At 46.5% G+C, this 24,751-nt stretch overlaps 1 protein-coding gene across 3 annotated transcripts in view; it reads left to right on the top strand.

The window, feature by feature from the left end:
* Positions 1-24,751, top strand: part of ASTN2 (astrotactin 2) — a 904,520-nt gene that overhangs the window by 474,151 nt on the left and 405,618 nt on the right. The gene's annotated exons all lie outside the window — the stretch shown is intronic.

Below are 24,751 nucleotides of genomic sequence, written 5' to 3'. Positions count from 1 at the left end.
CCCTGAGATATTTATGTTCAGGGAGGAGATAGCCCTTAGGTAGACTAGGGGGTAGTGCCTCACAGAGCCCAGGCACCATTCTTGGGAGCCCACAGGTGTCAAAGGGAGGACTCTCTGGTACAGATTTCCGTTGGAACTATATATTCACTGTGGCCAAGACAATTCTAATAGAGCCAATCAATCCAGAGCAGTGTGCTTTATGAATACTCATGAATGTGTTGCTACACAAGTCAGTTACTGGAGCTGGCTGAAAAAGGAATCCAAACACCAAAGGAAGCCAGAAAAATAAAACCCATTAGCTTCCTGTTAGTGACAATGAATATAAAATTAACAGGCCCCATGACTGTTAGAACTTAACACAGCGCTACATGCATGCGCTGTCGTGTATACACTATGGCTGTATGACCACCTGACGGGTTCGTGTGGAAGGGGCTCAACAGGTGTTACCTTCTGAGCAGTAGCAAGCAATCTTTGGGGCATGTGCCCCAGGGAGTGGCTCTGATGAGGGAAGCCATGGCAACCCGGCCTCAGGACAGCAGAAGTTCGGATGGAAGGGACAGACACCGCGGACACCGCGCCACCTGGGCTGCTCAGTAAATGCTCAAGGTTTTCAGAACCATGTATGGTGCAAATGAGTTTCTTTGGTATTCCTGTTCGTCCTGCTCAAGGGTAGGCTGCAGGCTGACCTCTTTGCTCTATTTCAAACTAATTAGTTTACCCACATCTTGGAAACCACAATTCATTGTTCTCAGACTGACTGCTCAGACTATTCTCTCTTTTCTCCCCGTCTTTGCTTTCCTTTCTAAATAGTGGCCTCGTGGCTCTCTCCCTCCCCAGGAAACTGCGTCAAACTACCTACAGATCTTGGGGTTAGTCTCTGATTAAGAGTTTGGGCTTTGGAGTCAGCCACACCTGGGTTCAAATCCTAGCTCTGTTGCTCTGGGTGACCTTGCACAAGTGAGCTAATTTCTCCAAACCTTGGTTTTCTCATCTATAAAATGGGAATACAAAAAGAGTACCCAGCTCATCGGTTCTGTGAAATATTTAAATCAATCAATGCATATAAAGCTCTTAGGATAATACCTGGGGCTCAGTAATCCTATGCCTTATTCAGCTTATTGTTATCAGCATGACTGGGTGTATTATTAAGAGAGTTGATCAAACCTTTTTTTATAACACCAGTGAAAAATAATAGCCATGCCAAATTACCTACATTTGTTTTATGAAGGCCAACATTGAAATGGGACCTGATGATACTAACACTGGAAACAGAAAAAAAACAGAAGGGGGCAGAGAATCCTGTGGAGGCAGACGAAGCTGCCAAGGCTATAGGACATACCAGAGAGAAATGTGCACCAATAAGAAATCTCTGAGTTGGAGAGTGGAGGGGATGGATGGTAACAGTTCAGATACCTGCATCAATTGTTGAGATCAGTATGTGTTTTGAGGCAATTTTTGGGAAAATAATCTTAAGAGCTCTGATGAGAGAGATCATTTACAGCAGGAGTCCTAGGATCATCCTTGCTTTCATTGACATTGTGGTATTTGAAGTAGGCCTTGGTGATGGAACAGGGAATGGCATTTCAGCCAGGGGGCAAAGGCCAATAGACCACTTTGGGTGGAACATGAGAAAGAAAGGAGGAAGTAAGTTTTGGAAGGAAGAATGGGACTTAATCAGAAAGGACCTTATTTCCAGGCTTGGATGGGAGAAAAGAAGGTGGTTCAGGGAAGGAGAGGTCCTCATGTTCCAGGCTAAACATCAGGAAGCTTGGTCTTCCTTAATTATTAATCACGGCCTATAATATATACCAAAAAAAAAAAAAAAAAAAGCCACAGAGCCAGGTTTGGGCCTGTTTGAGAAACTAAAAGAAGTACTCAGAGACTGTAGATTATTCCAAATGAGAAAGCAGTGCCTGGAACCAGCCGCAAGCTCTCTTTATCAGTGAATCGGGGAGCCTGTATGAGCACGTGTGTGTTTGTGTGCATAAGTATACATCTGCATTTCCTTTTAGGCATAGGAAAAGCAGCCTGACTTTCCTATTGCACTGAGATGACACACCCCAACTGATGAGATCTGGCAGGAAGAAGCTCATCTTTTGCTTCATTAAAAAGCTCTTTGAAAGACACCTGTCATTTTGGGTGAGCATTGCTCTCCTCACATGGAGATTCCTCAGCCCTCCTACAAGGTTCCTAAAAGTAGCTAGTAAGTGTGAAACACTTAGAAGAATGCTTAACACACAGTAGACACTATTGCCATGATGATGATTGTGCTGGTGTTGATGATGGTGGTGATGGTGGTGGTGGTGGTGGTCATGGTGGTGGTGATGGTGGTGGTGGTCGTGATGATGATGATGGTGGTGGTTGTGGTGGTGATGGTGGTGGTAGTGATGACGGTGGTAGAGATGGTGGTGGTGGTGGTCATGGTAGTGATGGTGGTGTTGGTTGTGATGATGATGATGGTGGTGGTTGTGGTGGTGATAATGGTAGTGGAGAAGGTGGTGGTGGTGGTGATGGTGATGATGGTGGTGGTAGTGGTGATTAAGCAGGGGCTGTAGCTGTCAGCAAAGTCTACTTAAAAAGAAATATCCAATATTTTGGTAAATGGGGTTAATGGGATGATTCCTTATTTTTTTTTAATATTGAGGAAGTAAACATGGGTATATTCTTTGCTTTGAGGATTAAGACACTTGGATTTCAATAAAACATCCACTCGCTGGACCTCATCTTTCCCTTTTGTAAAATGAGGGATTAGGTTCTAAGGATTCTAAGTACCTTGGGCAACTTTTCCTGAGTCTTATACTAGTCAAGGGCAAAGCGTCCAGCCCTTTGACCTCGGAATCTTGCTCCTCATCCCATGGGTTGAGGTTGCGGGAGAGGCAGGTCTGGGCACCACTGATAGGTGTGTGCTGCCAGTGGCTTCTGTTCATCAATGGAGCATGCTCCTTTGTGAGTGGTGAGCTCCCTGGCACTGGAACAGCTGCTCTGGGGGATACTCCAGAGAACTCCCTCACACGGGTCAGAAGTTGGATTAAGTCACCTCTGCTAAGAATCTGTGATGTAAGGACTCTAATCTGAACCTTTGATTCCCACTCTGGCTCCTTTTGAGATGTTCCCATGCTCAGTGTAGACCAGCCAGGCATCTGGAGCAAACCACCTTCCACAGGATAAAAGCTGGTGATGGCTCTGCCCAACCTCATCAGTGAAGGCTGGGTTTAATCACAAGACAGCTTCCTACCATTCATTCCTGCAACTCACCTTTTCTCAAAAAATAGAGATGACGCCACTCTTCCAGGGGCAGAACCTGAGTTTACCAGGATGACTCCCTCTAACCACAGACAAGTCCAGAGAAGCCACGTAAGTGCTGATTTAGACGATTAAGGAGTGAATATACCACTGTGGGAAAGTGGTCAGCCCAGAACTGGCAGTGAAGAAACAAAATGCAAAGCCACTGCCTTCCAAAGAGCAAAGTGGCAGGTTGGGGGGATAATCTTCAGGTGTGAGAAGCAGTGGAGGGAGTTGAGTGGCGGGGAGAGCTTCCCAGCGGCCGCCCCCTCAGCAAGGCAAGCCTGCACACACACACAGCTCCACGTCTCCTTCCGCGAAACACACTTGGATTAGAATCTTAGTGCTGAGCTCCTGAAGAGGACAAGCCTGACATTTAGAGTGTGGACTTCAGTGTCCTCATCTATAAAGTGGCATTGATAGTGTTGACCTCGCAGGCTCTGCTAGGATGTGTCAGTAAGGAATATGTGCAAAAGGCCTCACCCATCTTGGGCAGACCATAAATACTCAACGAACATAAGCCCCTTCCTGCACCACCTCTGCCCCTTGTAGGGTCCCTTCAAATCCTCATGCCCTATGAGTCTATTCTTTTAAATCACCCAAATTATTATTTTTTTTTTAGGGAAGCATTTTCTGAGTAAAAAGGCAGAAGTCTTCTTCACTCACCAAACTTACAGCCTACCACAAAAGCACCCCCTGCTCAGCAAATTGAAATGCATACTTCCAGAACTGTTGATATGCATTTACATAGGTAAATTTTAACTCAAATGGGATCACACTGTATACTTTTCCTGAAATTTGCCTTTTCTGCTTAATACAAAATTTTAAAGATGTCTCCATGTCAATGCACACCAATCTACAATGTTCTTTTTCACAGCTGATTAATATTCCATAGTACAGGTCTGTTTAACCACCCACCAACCACGGGCCTTTAAGTTATTGTATTTTTTTAACTGTTAGAAACAATGCCACAATAATCAGCCCCGTGCATGTGTTTTTGTGACTACATTTAAGTATTTTTAAGTTCCTTCAAGTGAAATTATATTGTAAAAAAGAAGGTTACTTTACATTTTGATATGCACTGCCAAACTGCTCCCTGAATCTATGATCCCAAGGGTTAAACGAGGCATTATTGAACAGATATTGATTAAAAACCCACTATGAGTCAGGCGTTCTGGCAATATACAAAATTAATCAGACACAGAGACTTCCTTGAAATGCTTGTAATTTGTTATGGGCACACACTTAGTAAACATCAGCAATTCCAGGTATAAAGTACTCAGTCAGGCACAGCTGAGGTTCGATCATAAGGGGTGTTTTGGGGAAAGACAGGAGAGCTGTGGGTTGTGTCATTCCTCGAGGTGATCAAGGAAGTGATCCAGGAAGACTACCAGAAGGAGGTGATTCTGGAGCCTTGAATAGGGAAGTGGAGAGGGGTGGGCATTGCCCATGGGCATGGGGTCTGAAATAAGGCAGGCTTTGAGGTCAGTTAGACCAGAAGCCTGGATCCACGCCCTAACCAGCTGCATGACCCAGGACAAGTAACCACCATCAGGAATTCCAGTTTATTCAGGAATTCCAGTTTATTCATCTGTAAAATGGAGGTAGTAATCCTGGTGAGTCTCAGAGAGTGGTCATTTATTATAGAAACGAAGACTTAATGAGCACACACAAGGGGTCTTGGTGTTGTTCTAGATAGTGGGGATAGAACAGTGAACAAACCCCATAAACGCCCTCCCTCCCCCCACTCGCTTAGAGCTGACATTTAGTTGAGGGTGAAGTGAGTGAGGCAAAGTACCGTCAAGAGCTTAACATAGCGCCTAGAACACAAAAAAGCTACTGAAGCCAGAAAGCATCCTGAGCATGAGAACGGCTTTTGAGAGACAGGTGGGCTGTTGACCCAGGATTGTTTAAGGGATCCTGAACGTTGGTTGTTCCTATTCTTCCTTCTCTTTTTATCTTTCAGTCAGTCTCATTCATGTTCTCCCCTTTAAATTATGCCCCGTTAATGTTGCCTCTTACAGGAACTGGAGAGCAACTCTCTGGCTTTTATGCCATGAAAATTCTTTAGAATCTCCATGTAGAGCAGAGCCAGCTGGCCTGGCTCCTCTGAGCTTGCAGAACAATTGAGGGACAGAGAGAGGGGCTGCTTCCGAGACAGAGCTGCATGCTCAGGGAAAAAGCCCTCCTTCATCCATGGAAACTGCTAATGTCCCGGGAGGAGGAGACCAGTGGGGCTCACAGTCTCTTCAGAAAGCCTCGGACCAAGCACCTGGCCCCACCGAACAGTGTTGAGAGGAATGGGGGGCTGTTGGAAACAAGACATGTCCATTTTAAGAACTGAATTTCAGGAGTAAGGAGGGGTGTGCTTCTCAGCCACAAAGTAGGGGCCACCACACCTAGTTCCTCACATATAAAAATGGCACTTTTTTTCCTAACAATTGACACAATCTAAGAAACTCCAAGAATGGTTCTGTGGTCAGCAGGGGAAGAGTGGGGTCTTGGAGCTCGTAGGAAGCAAGTACAAGAGACCATAACAGAACTGAACCTTTATTCTTAGGTCAACACCTGGCAGAGACCTCAGGGGCATTTGAAAGAGGTTGTGGCATTTGTCCAGTAGAATTTTTAGGACTGTGAATTCCAGGGGAGTTGAGATATTGCTTTATAGACATGTGATGGTAAGTTCTGTCAATCTTGGAGGCTGTGTTCCTCTTCAACATTTAATAAAACCAAAGCCTGGAGACAGGAAAAGACTTACCAAGGTCACACAGCCAATTAAGAGCAAAATTAATACAAAGTTCGGGATTTCTAAACAGTGACTTTCCGTCTCCATCCTCCATCCCTCCCATATCATATTTGTCCTGTTCTTTGACCCACACCTGCACTGAACAGGTAAGCTGGAAACTGGTCACCAACAGTGGAGGTTAACTGCCATGGGTTTAGCTTTCTTTCCCTCTTGGGCTGAGATCCATGCTGAGTGCTCGATGAACACAATCTCAAAACAGTCTGTGTGGGACGCACAGCTCTTGGCCCTCTTTTAGAGATGAGAAAACCAAGGCTCAGGGAAATGGACAAAGTTGCCCAAAATGACATGGTAAATAAATAGCAGCAGTTTTAAATTTGTGGTATTTATTTATTTTCCTGTTTATAAATGAAATCCCCAGTCATTAAAAAAGGAAAATAGGGAAAGTTTTACTATATTTTTAAGGCCTCATGCACACATAAATACCGGTTGAGGCATTCTAGAGTTTTGCTTTGTTTTTTTTTTTTATTATACATAGTGTTTTTATTTTTATAAGACTATAATCATCTATCCATATGATTTTGTTCCCTGTTTCCGATTGTAACCTAAGCACGGTCCATGTTATTACACACTCTTCGTAAACATCATTTCTAATAGCTGCATAATAATACACCTAATGGTTATGCCAGAGCAAATCTAGGAAGGGAAGTGGGGGAGGGGAGAAGAAAACACAGAAGGAGAGGAGAAGAGGGTGCAAGGTTGACATTGGGAGGCAGAATGTAAATGAGAAAAGAGCGGGGGAGGCTTTGGCCATGAGATTGGCCATTATTTGATTCCTACGGTATTTTAGGCAGGTTTTGCAGAAAGGCATCTGCATGCAGGAGAGAGCTGGGGAGAGAGCCAGAGGGAAATCAAGACTTGGTTGCTTTGCTAGTCTGGATTATGGCAACAACCTCCTGACCCATCCACCAGCCTCAGTTTGGAGATATGCAGATGGGAAATTCCACTGAGCATGAGGCTGCTCCTCTACCTACCGCTCCCATTCACCACCCATGGAAGGCCTTGCTGGATGATGAGCATCCCCTCCGGCTAAAGCCTTGCCCATCCAAGCAGTCATGGGCCACTCCCTTACGGCAGACAGCATATCTACCATGTTCACACCAGAGTCTCAGGGCCTAACACAGCACTAGATAATGTTACTGAGTTAATTGGTTAACTAATTAACTGATTGATTAATGTGAGTTACCTCACCCTTCTACCTTCCTTTCTCCTTTGAAATGCTGATCAGTTCTTCATGTGCATGGGAATCATTGGTGAACCATGTTAAAATACAGTTTATGATTCTGATGGTTTGGGATGGAACATGAGATTCTGCATTCCTGATAAGCTCCAAGGAGAAAACTATGCCTCCTAAAAGCACAAGTTAGGAAATGTTGCTGTCTTCAGACCCAGGCATTTAAGCATCCTGTATTTTAATGCTTTCATACATTCGTTTAGTAAATACTGGTTGAGCATCTACTATGTCCCAAGCCCTGTGCTTATAACTGAGGCCTCATTCATAATCCAAGTAGATGTGTCCCTGTCCCCCTTAGAGCTTATGGTTTTTTAGTGAGAGAAGCTGGTATTAATCCGACAACTCCCAAGTCATCAATACTTGCAACCTGAGCCAGGTGGCAGAGAGGACAGAAACGAAATGCTATGAGAGAGTTAGCTGGGACTGGGGGCAGGGGTAGGGGGCAGCCAGGAGGGGGGCGTGACATCAGCAGTGAGTTAGGGCAGCTTCTCTGAGAAAGTCACAATTGTTAGGAGAGCTAAAAGATAAGCAGGGTTAAAGAGAGAAACAGGCAAGGGAAGAGCATTTCAGACAGAGGGAACAGCATGTGCAATGGCTCTGTGGGTAGCAAGAACACAGTCATTGTCACTGGGCTTTTGCAATCCACAGGAGCCTACAGAATTCCTAGTCACTTGAGCAAAAAAAATAAAGTAAAAAATAAATAAAATTTTTAAAAAAAAATCTCTCTAGAGAAATTAGCACCTTTTTACCCAAATGGCTGTAATAATGGCACTTCCTAAAGTACTGAGAAATCTTGGATCAGTGAGAAAGCTGAAGATGGAGGTGAGAGAAGAGAGAGCCAAATCTATTTTTTCCTAGTATAGGAGGACATATGCAATAGCCGGAAAGGAAAAGGTTTTTGATGTCAGAACGATTGAAGACCAGGATTCAAATCTCTCCTCTACCACTTATTTTGGGAAGGTCATTTAAACCTTTCTGAACTTCATTTTTTCATCTGTGAAATGGAGATAATAATATAGTATCTACCTTTAGGCCGTGATTGGACATTTTTCAAAAAGATTTTATTTATTTATTTGACAGAGAGAGCAAGCACAAGCTGGGGGAGCGGCAGGCAGAGGGAGAAGGAAAAGTGGGCTCCCCGCTGAGCAGGAACCCGATGTGTGTCTCGATCCCAGGACCCTGACATCATGACCTGAGCTGAAGGCAGGCGTTTAACCGACTGAGCCACCCAGGCATCCTGTTACTGGACATTTTTGAGTTAACTTATATAAAGCAGCCAATTTCCCCTGCTCCCTCCCTGCCTTCCAACCTCAGACGCCCCAAAGTGATGTCCAGTGGCCTTCACCAGCACTTGGCATTGGTGGCAGACCATCAGTGGTGGGGGAGGCAGCAGTAAGAAACCCCAAAGTAGAGAAATGAGGTGGCCCTCTGAAAAGTCAATAGTGAAAAGTCAACTTCTAGAACTTGTATTGATGTGCTTGTCTGCTGGTCTGAAATCTTTGCCCTAAGGAGAAGCGGGGGCAGGGGGGTGGTCCCAGACATGGGAACTCCTTGGCCTTCTCCAAGTGTAAGGCTCCTGCTACATGAATGTTAAGACGTCAGTCCAAGTAATCACCTTGTAACAATGGCATTGACGTGTCTGTGTCGACAGTGCTCCCCAGGGCAGGAGAGAATAGTATGGAAGTTTGGCAAAATGGGGCATCCTTGCAGGAAGTTTGCAAAGAACATCCCATACTTTGAGGAAAGGGATTGTGGAGCTTTCCTTAACCTCTATGAATTTGAACACAGAAATCTTCCAAGTCAGTGACTGAAGCTTTGATACTAGGCAGATCTGAGGCCAAAGCCCAGCTCTGCTGAATACTGGTTTTATGACTTGGGGCTGGTGATTGCTCCTCATAGAAACTTAGTTTATTCATCTATAAAACAAGGCTCCCAGGATCTACCTGGAAGGGTTGCCTGTGGACATTAAACATCTCCACAGTGCTCGTGGACTTAGGAGATGCCATTATTGCTGTGACAAGGAGACTAGCAAGAAGAGGTCAGCTGTTGAAGGCGGGCAGGACTCCTGGTCCTACCACCCAGCGTGGGGTGACACAAGCATATCTTCTTACTTCTCTGAGCCTTGGATGTGAAGGCTTGACAACTGCTGCATGATGGGCCTCTGCTGATGGTGGTCAAGATCAAGGTATGTCGCTAAAGCACTTGGCAGTGCCTGGAACAATGTAGGCCCTTAGTAAAGGGTATTGACATTATTTTATAAATGATATCACTATTATTATTATTATTATTATTATTATTATTATTGCTAATCAAACAACAGGGACTGGGATAAGCTTAGTTTATACTTGACCTGCATGGCCAGAAGAGAAAAAAGTTTCAGGAATCGGATGTGTTCTGTGGAAGTTTAGAGCTACCGTCCTTCAAGTTACTGAAGATTTACTTGGATTGCGTATTCTGTTTCCATTTTACAGATGAAGATCCGAGGCCCAGGAAAGAGAAGTGTCTTTCCTGTGTTCACATAGCTAGTTAGTAACAGCCTGAACTGAACCTGACTCACAGCCCGGTGCTCTCTCTGCTAGAGGCTCCCATGCCATTCAAGAACCTCATCACCATGACGCACATTCTCCTTCCAGCCAAATCCCGTACGCCTTCCTTTAAAAGACCTCTGTACCCCAGGCTGCTCTACTTACTATTAATTGAAAACACTGTGTATCTTCCAGCCTCCACACCTTCAGCCCCTGGTGTTCTCCCTCTCCAGAATGCCCACCCCACCCTTTACCTAAGGAAACATTTCCGCCAATCTGTTCCCTCTTTTGCCTTTGGGGCTAGAGATACACCCACAGAGGTATACCATGAAGAATGAATTTCCAGATCTCACCGAGGCTCCAGCCCCCCATAATTTCCATGAGGAATGGATATGAAGAACTTGGTCCACGTGGCCCCACTCACCTCCTTGCACACGCCCGAGAGTTACGAGCAGTATAGATTATTTTAATGACAGTATTACTTCCAACTGTGTCTCTCCCATCTGTTCTTCCCCAATTACAAATGCAGAAACCCAGCATGTGTCTCCATTCTGGCACTAGAGAATGAAATATAAGTGCTATAAAAGGGAGTATATTCTTTGAACAATACAGTTGGCACCTGTGAAGCTGGCCTTGTGTTTCAGACTCTCCTGCATCTTCGAGAGAGAGCCAGAGCCTCCTTCAAGAAAATGCCACAGCATGCCCAAATCATCCTCCCCCTTCCCCCAAACCCAGGGCTATGGAGATGTGACAAAGCCAGCGGCGAGGTTTTGTCCGAGAAGAGCCTGGGGTTCTTGTGGAAGTGGGCCAAGCCAAGATGAGAAGGAAGCAGAGTAAATGGGGGGAGTCTGTGTGTCCTATCAGATGAACGAGCTAGGGGTTGAGGCAGAGAGAGATTAGATAAAGCAGCCTCCATGGATATTGGCAGAATATAAAGATTCAGAAGCATGTCAGGCAATGTAAACTGAGAGTGTTATTGCCATTTTTGAACACAAGGAAACAGAGGCTCAGTGAGGTGTTAGGTTGCCTGCATGAACGCACACAGCAAGGAATGGCAAGAGTTTCAACCCAGCTCCAGTAAGGAAGTGGATGACACGCAGACCCTAAAAAGTGAACCCACCCTGCAAGCCCTAGCCACAGGTGCAGTGACATCCTGTCAGCACAGCCGTACCTCCTGAGCACCCTGCAGGCTGGCACCTCTCACCGGGGCCGCAGCAATGGACAGAATGAGACACGGGAAGGAACAAGAAAGAGAGGGCAACCAAGTCCTAGATTTCAGAAAATGAATCATTCTCCCAGCGAAATATACTTCAGGGAGGGAAGAAATCCCTAAATGTTTTATTATAGGAATTCGACAACTACAAATATTAACAGCAAGAGTATGAATTATTTAAAATTCAACTACCTAAACCAGCCTATAAATTAAACATGAAAGGTTCTTGTCAGAAGGAAAGAGGCTGCGTTCACTTTTAGTTCTCAGCTCTTAAGAAGAAAGAAGGCTGACCTCGCATTTACTGAGCACCTACTGTGTACCAAGTGCTGTGTTTTTCCCTAGTTTCATGTGGAGTCTTGCACAAAGCCTGGGAGTGGGAGAGATTATCGGTCACCTTTCATAGGTACAGGGAACAAAGGTTTGAGCCAAGATGTGTGTCTCTACGTTTGCCTGGATTCATAGCCGTCTCTGGCCACCGTACCAACCTGCCTCTCGGCTCGAGGACACACGTGGGTGTAAAAACAGAGAGCAGAGGCCTTAGACACATCCCATTGAATCAGGATAGGGAACTACAGATCCCAGTGCCCCACACGTAGAAGCAAAGCTCCCAGAGTTAGAATGCTGGGGAGTTGGTCACGTTGTTTTTGTTTTTGTTGTTGTTGTTACTTCTGAGTAAGTGTTTATTTTGAACAAATTTTAGATTTACAAAAAACCTGTAAAGACAACACAGAGAGTTAACCATTTGCACGTCATCTGTGTTCCTCTAATGTGAACATCTCACATTACGGTGGCCCGTTTGTCCCAACTAAGAACCCAACATCAGTACATTACTATGAGCTAAACACTGGACTAGTCATTCAGATTTCACCAGTTTTTCCAGGAACAGCCTCTTTCGGTTCCAGAACCCAGTCCAGGAGGCGCTTCTGAATTGAATGATCATGTCTCCTTAGTCTCTTCTGCCTGGAGTTGGGTTCTCGGACTTGATTTGTCCTTCATGACCTTGACGGTGATGAAGAATCCTCGTCAGGCATTTTGTGGATGGTTCCTCAGTTTGGGTTGTACTATTCCTACCAGCTGTGGGACAGTGGATAGACTTTCTCAAGCTCTCTTGTGTTGTTGTGAGTATTAACTGAAGCTAGCGTGGAAAGCCACCCCCCCAACCCAGGCCTGTGCTCTCAGCCATCACGACCATTATTTTATGAGGCCGATCTTACTGTCTTGTGTGTGAAGGTGCCATGGAGTAATTCTGCACAGTATACTCCAGGGCATCAGGTTGCTTTGCTGTAAAATCACAGAATCGCAGATCAAGGAGGACCAGTAGGCTCATTTGGCCATTTGCTTGAATGCTTCTTACAGTGCAGATTGCTCTGGTGATGAGGCACGCACTGCTTTATAAGGCACCCATGCCATCCTCCAGCTGCTGGGACTGGTCTTTCTCTATCCCACTTCCAATCTGCGGTGAGGCTCATTGGAATCCTAGTCTACTCCCTGTCTTACCCTATGGTATGACTATTTCAGCCCTTCCCTCCCAGCAAAATTCTAACACCGTCTCCTGCTGTCACCTTCTCAATGGATACCCTTGCTTTTTAACCGTGCTGAGAAAACCTAAGCAATGAGAAAACTCAAGTCTGTGAGCTTACTGGCATCTGCACCCCGTACTCTGCCTTGCCTCTTTGGGGATAGCTGCTCTTCCTGCTCCAGTCTAAGTGCAAGGCCTCAGCTAGAGCAGAGGTGGATTTATCAGAAGCGGAGGAAGCCCAAGCTTCTGAGACCTTCACTTGGCCTGGCCCCTGTCTGTGCTGAAGGTTTCTGGGGCTTGTGGAATGTATAAGATGGGGATTGTAACCAAGAATATTTGTATGCAAGCATTTCAAGTAAATTACCTAGATCATGGTTCTCAAGATGGTAGTGGGCAATGTCTTGATACATTTTGGGTTGTCACAGTTGGGGGCTCGGGTACTACTAGCATCTAGGGATTCTGCAAAACATCCTCCGAGGCACAGGACAGCCCCCTACAATAACCATCTGGCCTAAAATGTCAATCTTGCAGAGACTGAGAAATCCTGACCCAAGGAGATCTCAGAAGAAACATACGTGCACCTTTAAAGTGCTGTTTATCTGTTATGATGCCGTTTCTTGTACTAAGTAAATAATTCATTTCCATCCCTAATTTTGAATTCATAACCTTGAATTCTTTTTGTCAAAGAGGCCTCTCCAAATTGCATTAGCTCAGGCCACACAAAATTTGGGCCATCCTTGAACGCAGGCACTAGATTCCTTTTTCCCCATTATAGGCTTTGCTCATGCAGGGTCTTCTCTCTACCGGGTCATGCCCATCCATATAAGCAGGCTTTAAGATCTCTCATGTTACAAAACAAAACAAAATGCTTTCCTCAACCCTCTGGATGAATTGGCCTCACTCCAGTTCTCTGCCCTCCTTTTATCACGCAATCCTCTAGAGCGTTACCTGTATCCACCGCCGCCCTCCTGCCCCTCCCCTTCCTTCTCTCTCGAATCCACTTCCATGAGAATCTCATCCCGTCCCAGGTTCACCCTGAAATTCCATCGCCGGCATCCCCAGTAACCTTCATCTTGCCAGATTTCAGTGACCAATTCCCAATCTCCATTTGCTGGACCCTTTATCATCTGTAACGTGGCCAGTCACTCTTTCAGCTAGAAATGTTTGCTTTGGTGGGCTTCTAAGATAACACTTTCTCCTGGTTCTCTGCCTACATCAGAGGCAGCTCTCACTCACTCTCCCCGGCTGGATCCTCCCTACTTCCTGACCTCTAAATGTTACAGGGCACCACGGCTAGTCCTCAGACGGCTCACCCCCGCAGTGATTTCAGCCAGCCCGTGGTTTTAAATGCCAGATCACTCCAGCCCCAGCCTCGTAAATGCCTCCATTTGAATGGCTAATGGACATCTCCAGCATTGCGTGGCTGAAACCAAACTCCTCATTCCCTCAACCTGCTCCTCCCACCGTCTATCCCGTCCTGGAAAGGGCCCCAACGTGTGTCCTATTGCTCAGACCGAAGCATTTGCAGTTATTCCTGATGAGTTCTGCCTCTCCAACCCACATCCGGATGGTCAGCAAATTCTGTTTGCTCCACCTTGAAAATACGTCCATTATTCCAAATTTCTCACCCTTAATCGACCTCCTGGTTCAAGCCAGCATCATCCCTCACGTAGGGGACGGCAGTGGCCTGAAGACCGAAGACGGAAGCCTGAAGAAGGCTTCACTCCTCCCCACCAAGTCTGTTCTCCTTGCAATAGCTGGAATTATCCTTTAAGATAGGAATCAGATCGTGTCACCCCCTGTTCCAGTGGACTTGGAATGAATCCAGCATCCTCTCCACTACCTGGACCCTTTCAGATCTGGCCCTTGCCTATCTGTGCCATATCCTACCACCCCCTGACACTCTCCCCTGCCCTCACTCTTCCCTCCTTAAGGGGTGCACTTCTCCCAGATGTTTGAGTAGCTCATTCCCTCACTTCACCCGGGTCTGTTGAATCCACTTCATGCGTGCGCATGCTGTTAATGTATAATGTACATGTTACTATAATATTATGCTGTATTCAGTTCCATATACCCAGCCCCTCAAACAATTTGCAGAGGCTGGTTTGCACAGAGAGGACGTGCCAAACCCCTCCCTTCCCCCTGTAGTTTGTATTTGTCCATCCCAGCTTCCCTCCGGGACCACACAGCACAGGGCTCACCTTCTGCTCTCTGAGAGCCTTTAGAGAGGTGAGACTTTCCAAATAAGAAGAGAAAGCATCCTTGTCCAGGCTGAGGCTGGTGATGATGGTGGTGGTGCTTTTGGTGGGGAGGAGGAGTATGGAGGTGATAGGCTCTGTCGATGGAATCAGTTGTATACAAAAAACATGATTCCATTTAATACTCATAGTAGCCCTGTAAAGATCCCCATTTTACAGATGAGGGGCAAGACTGACTCCAAGAAGAAATGCACCTTGCCTGGGTTCAGAGCCAACAAATGGCAGAGCAGTTGCCCCACCCTGATCTGTTTAACCCGAAAGTCAACTCTGTCTTCTCCTAGCTCCTCTCCTCTTTCTTTCCCTTTCTCCAAATGATTAACCTGTACGCTCTGTAGAAGCACTGGGACAAATGTCCATCTACTCCATAACCTCCATCCTTCCCATTACCTGCGCACCTCTGCCCACATGCCTTTACGCTTCAATTTTGAGATTCCAGGGCTGGAGGTCCCTGCCTCTCAAAATGGGGGTGGGGGGCTGATACCGTCAGCACTTGGCTAAAGACTCAGGTCCGGGCATTCTCAGAGTTTGAGCCAGTCTTGTCCTTGAGTGCGGTTGCTTCCAATTGGTGCCTCCTGTAGGGTACCCAGGTGAGACGGTACCTCTGAGGCTATCAGCTTCTTGTTGATGGGGAGCGGGGAGACCGAGGTCCAGGGGAGGGGCCGACTTGCCCAGCCTTCTCAGTCAGTCAGGGCAGAGCTGGGGCTTAGGACACAGTCCTGTGGTTCCAGGGACCAAGCATTTTCCTGCAGTGCCTTTCTTCTGCATCTGTCTGCTGCCCCCTCCCCCCTCCCCTCCCATTCTTCACCACCTCCACCACATTCTGTTTTCTAGTTCAAATGGTAATGATCTTGCTCTTACATAGCCCCTTTCTGCCAAATAGATCCCTGTGCGCTGTACAGGTGTTGGTAACGGATATTACCCGCCATCTGTCTTTCTTAATCACACTCTGCTCCTGAAATGCAGCCACTTCTAGGGTGAAATATGGCCCCCATTTAGCAGTGCGTAACGCCAGTGGGAGAGCCCATGAAGGCAGACCTGCTTTTCGGGATGAAGGTGAAGCACACTCCAAAACAGCGGATGGAAGATTTTCCTGGGTCTGGGATTTGGGCGAGCTGTCACTTCTCGGAGCCTGCTCAGAGACATTTCTGTGGGCCTGCAGCTCACTCTCTGGTACCTTTCAGGGCCCAGAGTGAAGACTCAGGTGTCTTGGCCCCAAGAAGAGCCTGGAGCTCAGGGAACCCTAACCTCCAGGCTTCTAAGCTGAAGTGAGGGAAATGCATTACCCAGCTCTGTGACCACAGGCCAAGGGAAAAGGGAACTGGTCCTCCAAAGTACTGAGTCCCTCCCCTACTCTCGTTCAGCAATAAGTAAATACACGCCATGGGTTCCCATGCACACTTCATCACTCCGTGGCTGAATGATCTTAGACACATCTTTTAATTTCTCTGAGTTATCAGTTTTCTCATTTGGGTAAAGAGAATCATGGTCTGAGCAGAAACGATTGTTCTGGGTGTTAGGTAATAAAATTGCAGGAATGCTCTTAGTAAGTTGCTCAATAAATGTTAGCAATTGTCACTACTGTAATTCAGTAAGAGGATTAATGGAGAAATGCTAATAGAGAAATGATATTTAAAAAATACTAAGAGAAATTTTCAAAGCTTATAGATATTTGTTATATTTATTGATATAATAATAATGACAATAATAATAATAATATGAGGCTCTCATGTCAAGGTATTTTTAGCTTCCTACTCATCATTTTTTCTCTCTGGTTTCTGTCTTTCATAGATTTCTTGCCACTCTTTTTCTTTGCTTCTCTAAAAAGGATTTCAAGCATCCCACTAAGTGAATGGTCTTGTATAAGTCCCACCACATACTGCTTCTGTGCTGGCACCTCTCCTTTGGTCCATTTCAGCTCACTCCCTGAGCGGCCACCATGTGCCAGGATCCAGGGTACGAAAGGGAACAAGGGCCTGGCTGCATCTCTTCAAAACTGGAAACTCGACAGTGGGGGAAGGTACATAATGAATCACTTCTCCCTCGAAGTGAAGAGGTTGGACCAGAGCAACAGTACTAAACTGGGGCTGCCCAGACATCTGGTGTTCCAGGGGCGGCAGGTCCTCTGCCTGTTGGGGAGGGAAGGGAAGGAAGGGGAGAGGGTAGGAGAGCCTTGCCCAGCTCCAGCCTGCTTCAACCCAAGAGAGCAGCTGGGCTTTCTTCAGTTCCATGTGTCCAAATTCCACACAAAACAATGTTTGATGAAAAGGTTCTACTGCTTTCTTTTTTCTAACATTGAGCAAAAACGTTCCTCGGGTCCCTTTCTGGGCTGACGTCCAGGATTTGCTCCCCAGATGTGTCTGCTTTACATATCATCCACTTGGATCTCACATGGACCTGGCTGTTCTCTCTCCCCCGTTAGCCTGTGAGCTCTGGGGGGCAGGGTCCGGGCAGCCTTCTGTGGCTGTCTGCAGCCTCCAGGGCAGAGCCTGGGACACAGGTGTCTCCTGGACTTCGGCTGGTCAGTGGAGAACAGAGATCTGTTTCCTCTGCATGGCTGTGAAGGGCAGGAGTCAAAATGTGAAAAGGATAAAGCTTTAGAGATGCAGATTTGGGTTCAAGGGCACAAAGCATTTCCTATGTCTCCTCGTGGACACATGTGATTCCTAGGCTCTCACAGCTAAAATGAAAAGAAAAGGAAAGGAAAGGGAAAAGGAAAGAAAAGAAACCCAGGGAGTTTCTTAGCCCCATACTTCCCATAACCATGCCTCTGGATGCCCTGGGCACCATGAATATTGGGGAGGTCACCCCAGACCCCCCTACTCTTCCAAGAAAATCCAAGGAAGCTAAATTTGAGCTTTGCTTTCCAGGTTGTTCTGAAGGTATACTTGTCAGTTTAGGAGGATAAAACACAGTTATCGAGTATCTTGTTACTTTAATGTGTAACTTTTTACTACTTTGTCTTATTATACGTGGGTTTCTATTTGTGCTCTTGCCCTGGGCACTGTGCATGTTAGTGGCAGGCCCGTCTGCCTAGGAAGACAAAGGCAGGGGCCTGAGTGGGAGGCCCAGAAGGAGGACAGACCTGGCCTTTCACAGCTGCATTCATGCAGACATTCCATCCATGCTGGAGTCACCGGGGGCATCTTTCAGAGGATAAAGACTATGTGTTGGGGTATAGTGATGGGCCTGCCTGCATTCAGGGCACATTGCTTTCCTGGCAGATTCCTGGAGCCCTTCGTCTCCTTTTATATCCCATGCATGTCTTGGTAAAGTGCTAAGTGTTTTGTGCTGTTACAAATGCCCCTTTTGTATCACACCAACTCCTGCTGGTGGCTCCTCACAGTTTACAATAGGTCGCACATTTATTTCCGCTAGGACTTTTCAAAAGGAACACGCGCTCTTCTGTACAGGAAAATCTGCCTCCCCCACCCACCCCTGGACCCCCTACAAGTGAAGCCCAAGATTAGTTCCCTGGGTGGTCTTTTCAGTTTCCTGAAATAGCCAAGAGGCCGAGGAAGGAGGTGGTGGTATGAGGCCTCCAGGTGGGGAAGGTTTTGGAAGGCTGGGCTTGCTCTTCATTCTCTGCAAAAGATAGGACCATAGAGGGGGCTTTGAAGGGCTTGGGGGAGATCTGGAGGCAGGGACGCTGGAGCGCATCTGGCCTGGGCCTCATAGTCAGAAACTGCAATCACAGAGCTCTGACATTACCACCCAGTGAGGCTCTGGAGTGTACAGTCACACAGATGCACTGGAGGATCGAAAGATGTTCATCACACAACCTTAAGCTTGAATTTATTTTGTAATTCTGTTTGTCATGTGAATGTTTTAAGAAACAGAAGTGGCCCAGGTCTCTCTGCTCTGGAGAACAGATATAGATCCTACTCAACAGGCGGATGAATGAGACCCTTCGGAGGCACTTAAACTATGTCGAACATCATTCTCAGAGCTATACACGTATGAATTCATTTAATCCCCATGATTTCAACCCTCTTGGATAGGTGATGTCATTATTCCTATTTTACAGTTGAGGAAACTGAAGCCCAGAAGACTTAAGTATATGGTTGGAGGTCCTACAGCTGGTAAGTGACAGTCAAGATCAGAGAGCATGTAGTCTGGTTCCCAGGATGAGGTCTAACCCACAGCACTGTTCAGCCTCCTGGATATAAATAGCCAGACTGGACTCTCCAGTGGAGTCCTGCAGGGCTGCCTTTCATCTCATGGTTGTGCCCCTGATTCTCTGGGTCCTGAGAAGAAACCCTCGTGTAGTCCGATGAGGGTGTCTAACCCTGTAACAGGGGGGCCTCAGCCAATCTGAACCCATGATGCTCCTGCGTCCTGGAGAGACACACATTTCCCAGAGTTATTGCATTGCCATTATGCCAAGCCCTGTGGTAGGCTCTGGAGCTGCACCAGTCTCAAGGAAATTCTTGTTCCTGTCTTCACCACATGCAGGCAGATGAGTGGAACAGACAACACACACACTCCAGTGTGATGCTGGCAGGATGGTGGAGGGACGGGTGCCCTGGGCCATACAGCAGAAACTCCAACTAGGAGGTGGACAGAGGCTTCTCGATGCAAGTCAAAATTAATCTGAGATGCAAACAATTCGCTAATTGTGGATTTAGTGGAAGAGGGGACATTGAGAACAGAGACCTGGAGGCAAGTGAGAGCCTGTCCCTCGTCAGCTGTGCCAGTTCCTGTGAGCACATCTGCAGGGCTGCCCGCCTGGTCAGAGAGATAAAGAGGCCTTTCCAGATGTGTTTCCTTTGGGCTCCAGACAGCTGCATGGAAGGAAGAGAACATCAAACTGTAGTGTCATGATGGTCACATACCACACTCTGGTCTGCATTCCTTAACTCTGTCACCTCATTGAATCCTTCTCACAAGGAGCCTGAGGTTCAGAAAAGGAATTTATTCCATGTCCAGAAAGAGGTTGGGATATTTCCCAGCCTGGGCAATGATTTAAATGCTGCTGGCAAAACTCCGACCACAGTGTTCCAGTTGAGGCCTGGTGGGCTGGCTGAGGCAACACTATTGTCCTGATTATTTATTTTGTTCATAAATCTACGATTGGCCAAGGTTCAGCAAGAGTGGTTCAGCAAGGATGGTTCATCTCAATTCAGTGCAAGTCAGCTAGACTGGTTCACCTGGGCTCCAGGGCAGCTCTCAAGATGGCACACTCCAATGGCTGGCAAGTTGGTGAAAGCTGCCAACTGGGAGCTCAGGTAGAGCTGTGGGCTGAGGGCCCCAGTAACTTTCCAGTTAGGCTTCGCCACAGACTGCATGGGCTCCCACACAGTATGGTGGCCGAGTTCCAAGAGAGCAAGGTGGAAGTGCGTGGTGTTTTTATGACCTAGCCTTAGAAGTCACAGAGCATCACTTCCCACTGTACTCTATTGGTTGAAGCAGTCATACACATCAAGCCAGTTTCAAGGGAGAGGGACAGAGAACCTATGCCTCAATGGGAGGAGTGCCAAGGCCACATTGTGGGAAGTGCATGTGGGATGGGAAATCTTTGAAAAATACACTCTATCCCAAATATCTGCTATGTGTTAGGTACCACTCTAGGTGCTAAGTATACTTCAGAAAATAAAACAAAAGACTTCTCCCAGTGTGGAGCTTACATTTTGGGGGAAGAGAGGCAATAACATGATAAATAAATAAATTACATCGTAAGTCAGAGGTGATAAATACTATTAAAAAGAGAGAAAGGAGGATAAGGGGGTCTGAAGTGCTGAGGGTGGGGCAAAAGTGGCAATTTTGAGTAAGATAACCAGGGGGAGTTTCTCCAAGAATATGGCATTTGAACAAAAATATTGAAGAGGAGACAATGTGTGTGTATCTGGGAAAAGAGCATTCTAAAAAAAAAAAAAAAAATTGAACCACCAGTGCAAAGGACCTGACGCACAGAATACCTGGGGTGTTTGAAGAACAATGAGATCAGTGTCCTTGAGGAGGGAATTACGATAGTAAGAGGTAGTGTCAAAGAAGCAATAGTTGGCCAGAGTAAAGGAGAGCTTTAGTTTTTACCCTGAAATAAATAGGAAGCTATTGGAGGATTCCAATTGAAGTTTCAGAAAGCACACTCTGGCTGCTTTGTTTAGAATAGACTGTAGGGGAGCAAGGACAGGTAGGAGAGTATTGTGATAACCCACATGAGAGAAGATGATGGCTTGTATCAGGATGGTGGCATTGGAGGTGGGGAGAAGGTTTGAGAGTCAGGAAGCATTTTGACGTTCAGATCTCCTTAGAGTTTAAAGAGAGAAAGGTAGGTGTCAGGCATGACCCCAGAGTGCCCCCTCATCTGCCCTGTGAAACTGTCTAGTCTTTGCAGAAGAAAGAAGGCAGACTTCTTGTCTTGGCTCGCCCTTGGCCTCTACCTTAAGAAATGGTTCTTACTTATTTTTTTCTGATAATTTCATCGGACTCTTTTTTTCTCCCCCCCCCCCCGACTTGTGTCCTATCCATTTCATTTCCTGTGGAACAAGAGCCCTGTGCTCTGCTCTGGGTCTGTGGTTTCTATGGTTACCTAAATGGGAAAAATCCTACCTTCATTTTTCTCCTTTTGAATATTTACAATGTGTGCTTGCTCTAAAAAGTCTTGAAGTCAAAGGCCTTGCTTGACTTAGTTCAACACAGCATTTCTAAAATATTTCTGACTCCAGGAACTTTTGGCTCTAGCATCCTTCCTCTGAATGGGTTCAGAAAGGCTGATCTTATTTCACTCACAGACCGCCTTCTCAAGAGGGCATCGTCAAAGCATCCAGGTCTCAGTTATCCGTGTGATTTGGAGCCACCTACCCCAACCCATTTTGAGGAGGCTGCTCTGGCCTTTGTGGCCTCCTGCACTCTGTCTCCTTGCCTTGGAGGTCCTGCCGATCCTTCCCTTTAGCAGGATAACCCTGCTGCGTGCTCACTGGCCTCTGCCCCGAAATGGGGTGTAAAGGCAGGCTTAGGGGTCAGCATGCTGAGCTTGGCCCTAGCTGTCCCATTTATGCCAAATCACTCACTGGCACTTATTCTGTGCCTGGCACAATGCCAAGTGAGCTAGAAGACAGAGGAATCAAAATTGGGTCCTGCTCTCAGTGTGGTTCCTGTCACCAGTAATGGTCATTAAGGGAAGATAAAGCAAAACTTACTCCGAAAATAATGCAATTTTCAACACACACGCATACGCACGCACTCACGCAGCAGTATCAGGAACCAAAAGAGGGTTTTGGATTCAGAACTTCATTCGAATTGCAGCCACAGCCACTGTGTTTGACCTTGGACCAATTTCTGCACACTTCTATCTTGGTTTTCAGAAAATCCAGTTAAAAAAAAAAATCTTTGTTTCATGTGGTAAGTGGTTTTACCCCCTGGCAAGCCAGGAGCAAAGAAGCCTGATGAAAAGAACCAAGCTCCTGGGGGCGCCTGGGTGGCTCAGTTGGTTAAGCGACTGCCTCCGGCTCAGGTCATGATCCTGGAGTCCTGGGATCGAGTCCCGCATCGGGCTCCCCGCTCAGCAGGGAGTCTGCTTCTCCCTCTGACCCTCCCCCCTCTCATGTGCTCTCTCTCTCCCTCTCTCTCATTGTCGCTCTCTCAAATAAATAAATAAATAAAATCTTTAAAAAAAAAAAAAAAAAAGAACCAAGCTCCTGGTTCCCTCACAAGGTAAATTGATGGTCTCCTCCCACTTACCTCCTTTAAAGGAGGGAAGGAAGGAGAGAGGGGGAATAGACAGAGGGAGGAAAGAGCAGGTGAGGGCCCGCTTAGGCTGGTGTCCAGAGACCTTAACCACTGGAGAACTCCCCGAGGCAGACAGAAAAAGAGCCCCTTGGGACGTGGTGAGGGATGCTACTCTGGAAGCTGCTGGAGGCCCCTGCCCTCCCCTCTGTGTCTAGCTGTGTTGCCTTGGTAGCCAGATGTCCAGTCTTCCTCCTCATCCACCTTGCAGGATTCACTAGTAGGAATGGTGAGCCTCTTGTCTTGTCTACTTCCCAGGTCTCCTGCTCTGTCTGTTCCCTGGGTCTCCTGCTTTGTTTACACCCCTGGTCTCCTGTCTTGTCTACCCCAGGCTCCCTGCCTTGTCTTTACCCTGGGTCTCCTGCTTTGTTTATACCCCAGGTCTAAAAGAAAAATGGATCTTACTCATTTCATAGGGCCCTATCTTCTCTCTGACTTGTGCTTTTTCTTTAAAACTTTGTTTCTGAGGCGCCTGGGTGGCCCAGTCATTAAGTGTCTGCCTTCCCGGCTCAGGTCATGATCCCGGGGTCCTAGGATCGAGCCCCGCGTCGGGCTCCCTGCTAGGTGGGAAGCCCGCTTCTCCCTCTCCCACTCCCCCTGCTTGTGTTCCTGCTCTTGCTGTCTCTCTCTCTCTGTCAAATAAATAAAACCTTAAAAAACAAAACAAAACAACTTTCTGTTTCTGAAGGGTAAGCCCAAGGAGTCCAGCCCCCAATAAGGAAAATCTTTGAAAAGGATTTCTCTCTATATATAAATCACATCATACAGAAACCATAGACCCCGGAAAGCCATGAACATGTTAAGGAGGAGAAAGTGTCCAAAGGAGAGCCCTTGGAAAATGGTAATCCCCCCCTTCCCTTTTAATAGTCACTTGACCCTTGGTTTCTTCATCTATAAAATGGGAACATGAATGCTTGGTTCTCAGGACTGCCCTGTGGAGATTTGATGAGAACCCAGTTTTGTCCCTGGGAACTAATGTTGCTGTTTATAGATGGCAGCTGATACCTGCATCATGATCATTATTATGGTCATTATGATGGACAGGGGTGAAGAGGGAGACCCATGAAGGAAGGCTACATGGAGAAAATGGCATAAAGAGAAATAGGTTGTGGGCATGTGAACACTGTGGGAGAAGATAGAATTCCAGGTGGGAGACCAGCCTAGTAAGAGCACGGGGTCCCAAAAGCCTAGAGCTCTTGCAGAAGATGCTCCTCTACCCTGAGATCTTCTCCTGGTGGAACTTGACCCTAGCCATTCTAATTCAGGGCCATCAAGTGATTCTTTGACTTGTTCCCACCCCCTGGTGTGGTCGGGGTTTGGGGGGGAGGAAGGAGTGGCCCCTTGTTAACACTCACTGATACCCATAAAGCAAGGCAAAGGGCCCACTCAAGCTCAGCTGAAGCCCTGCTTAGTTCCAACACAGACTGACACTATGGCAATTAAGAAAACATGAAAAACCTCATTAGTTCTGAGTCCATTAAATCAGATTCCTGATTCCACGGAAATCAGGCAGGAACCTCACCTTTCAACTCAATAAAGGAATGACTTTTTTTCCCCTAAGTATAAGAAACACAGCCAAAAAAAAAAAAAAAAGTCTTGTTTTCTAGAGAGCAGGGAACAAACAGTAGGTGAATGCAAATTCTGCCCCAGAGGGATGACACTACATGTCACTTTATTGGTGTTCAGCCTTATGAACTCAGTATCCCATATCTGTTTTGGAGCTGGGGAGTCAGAGACTCTTAGCAGAGGAGTTTTTACTAGGTTTGCTAGGACTGATTCCATTTGCTGAACTCTTCCTGCATTGCCATGTAGTCCTCTGTCATACCAGCCTGTGTACTAGACAGTTCTTTTCAGCTCACTTAAAAATGCATGAGTCAATTTGGTTTTAAAAATTAGAATAATATCACTAAAGCTAAAATCACTCTCTCTCGCCCGTATTCATCATTGCAAGTCATATCCCTCTCTTATCCCAACTTCCCCTCCCCAGAAGTAGCCCCTTATGTAAATGTGGTTTGAATCGTTCCAAGTCTTTCCAAAATAACTTTAAATGAGTTTGTGTTGTCCCTTTTCAGTCCCTTAAAAATACTTTTCCATATATGTAACCTACCCAGCAGGAAAGCCGGAACGCGTGCATGTTTTCTTAAATGGTGCCATACTATATATAACATTCTGCATCTTGCTTTTTCCCTCAG

The sequence above is a fragment of the Eumetopias jubatus genome, unplaced genomic scaffold (assembly GCF_037043125.1).
Source record: "Eumetopias jubatus isolate StellerSeaLion01/CBP00866 unplaced genomic scaffold, mEumJub1_p1.0 scaffold_15, whole genome shotgun sequence".
Lineage (NCBI taxonomy): Eukaryota > Metazoa > Chordata > Mammalia > Carnivora > Otariidae > Eumetopias > Eumetopias jubatus.
This window is presented reverse-complemented; position numbering and strand designations above follow the sequence as displayed.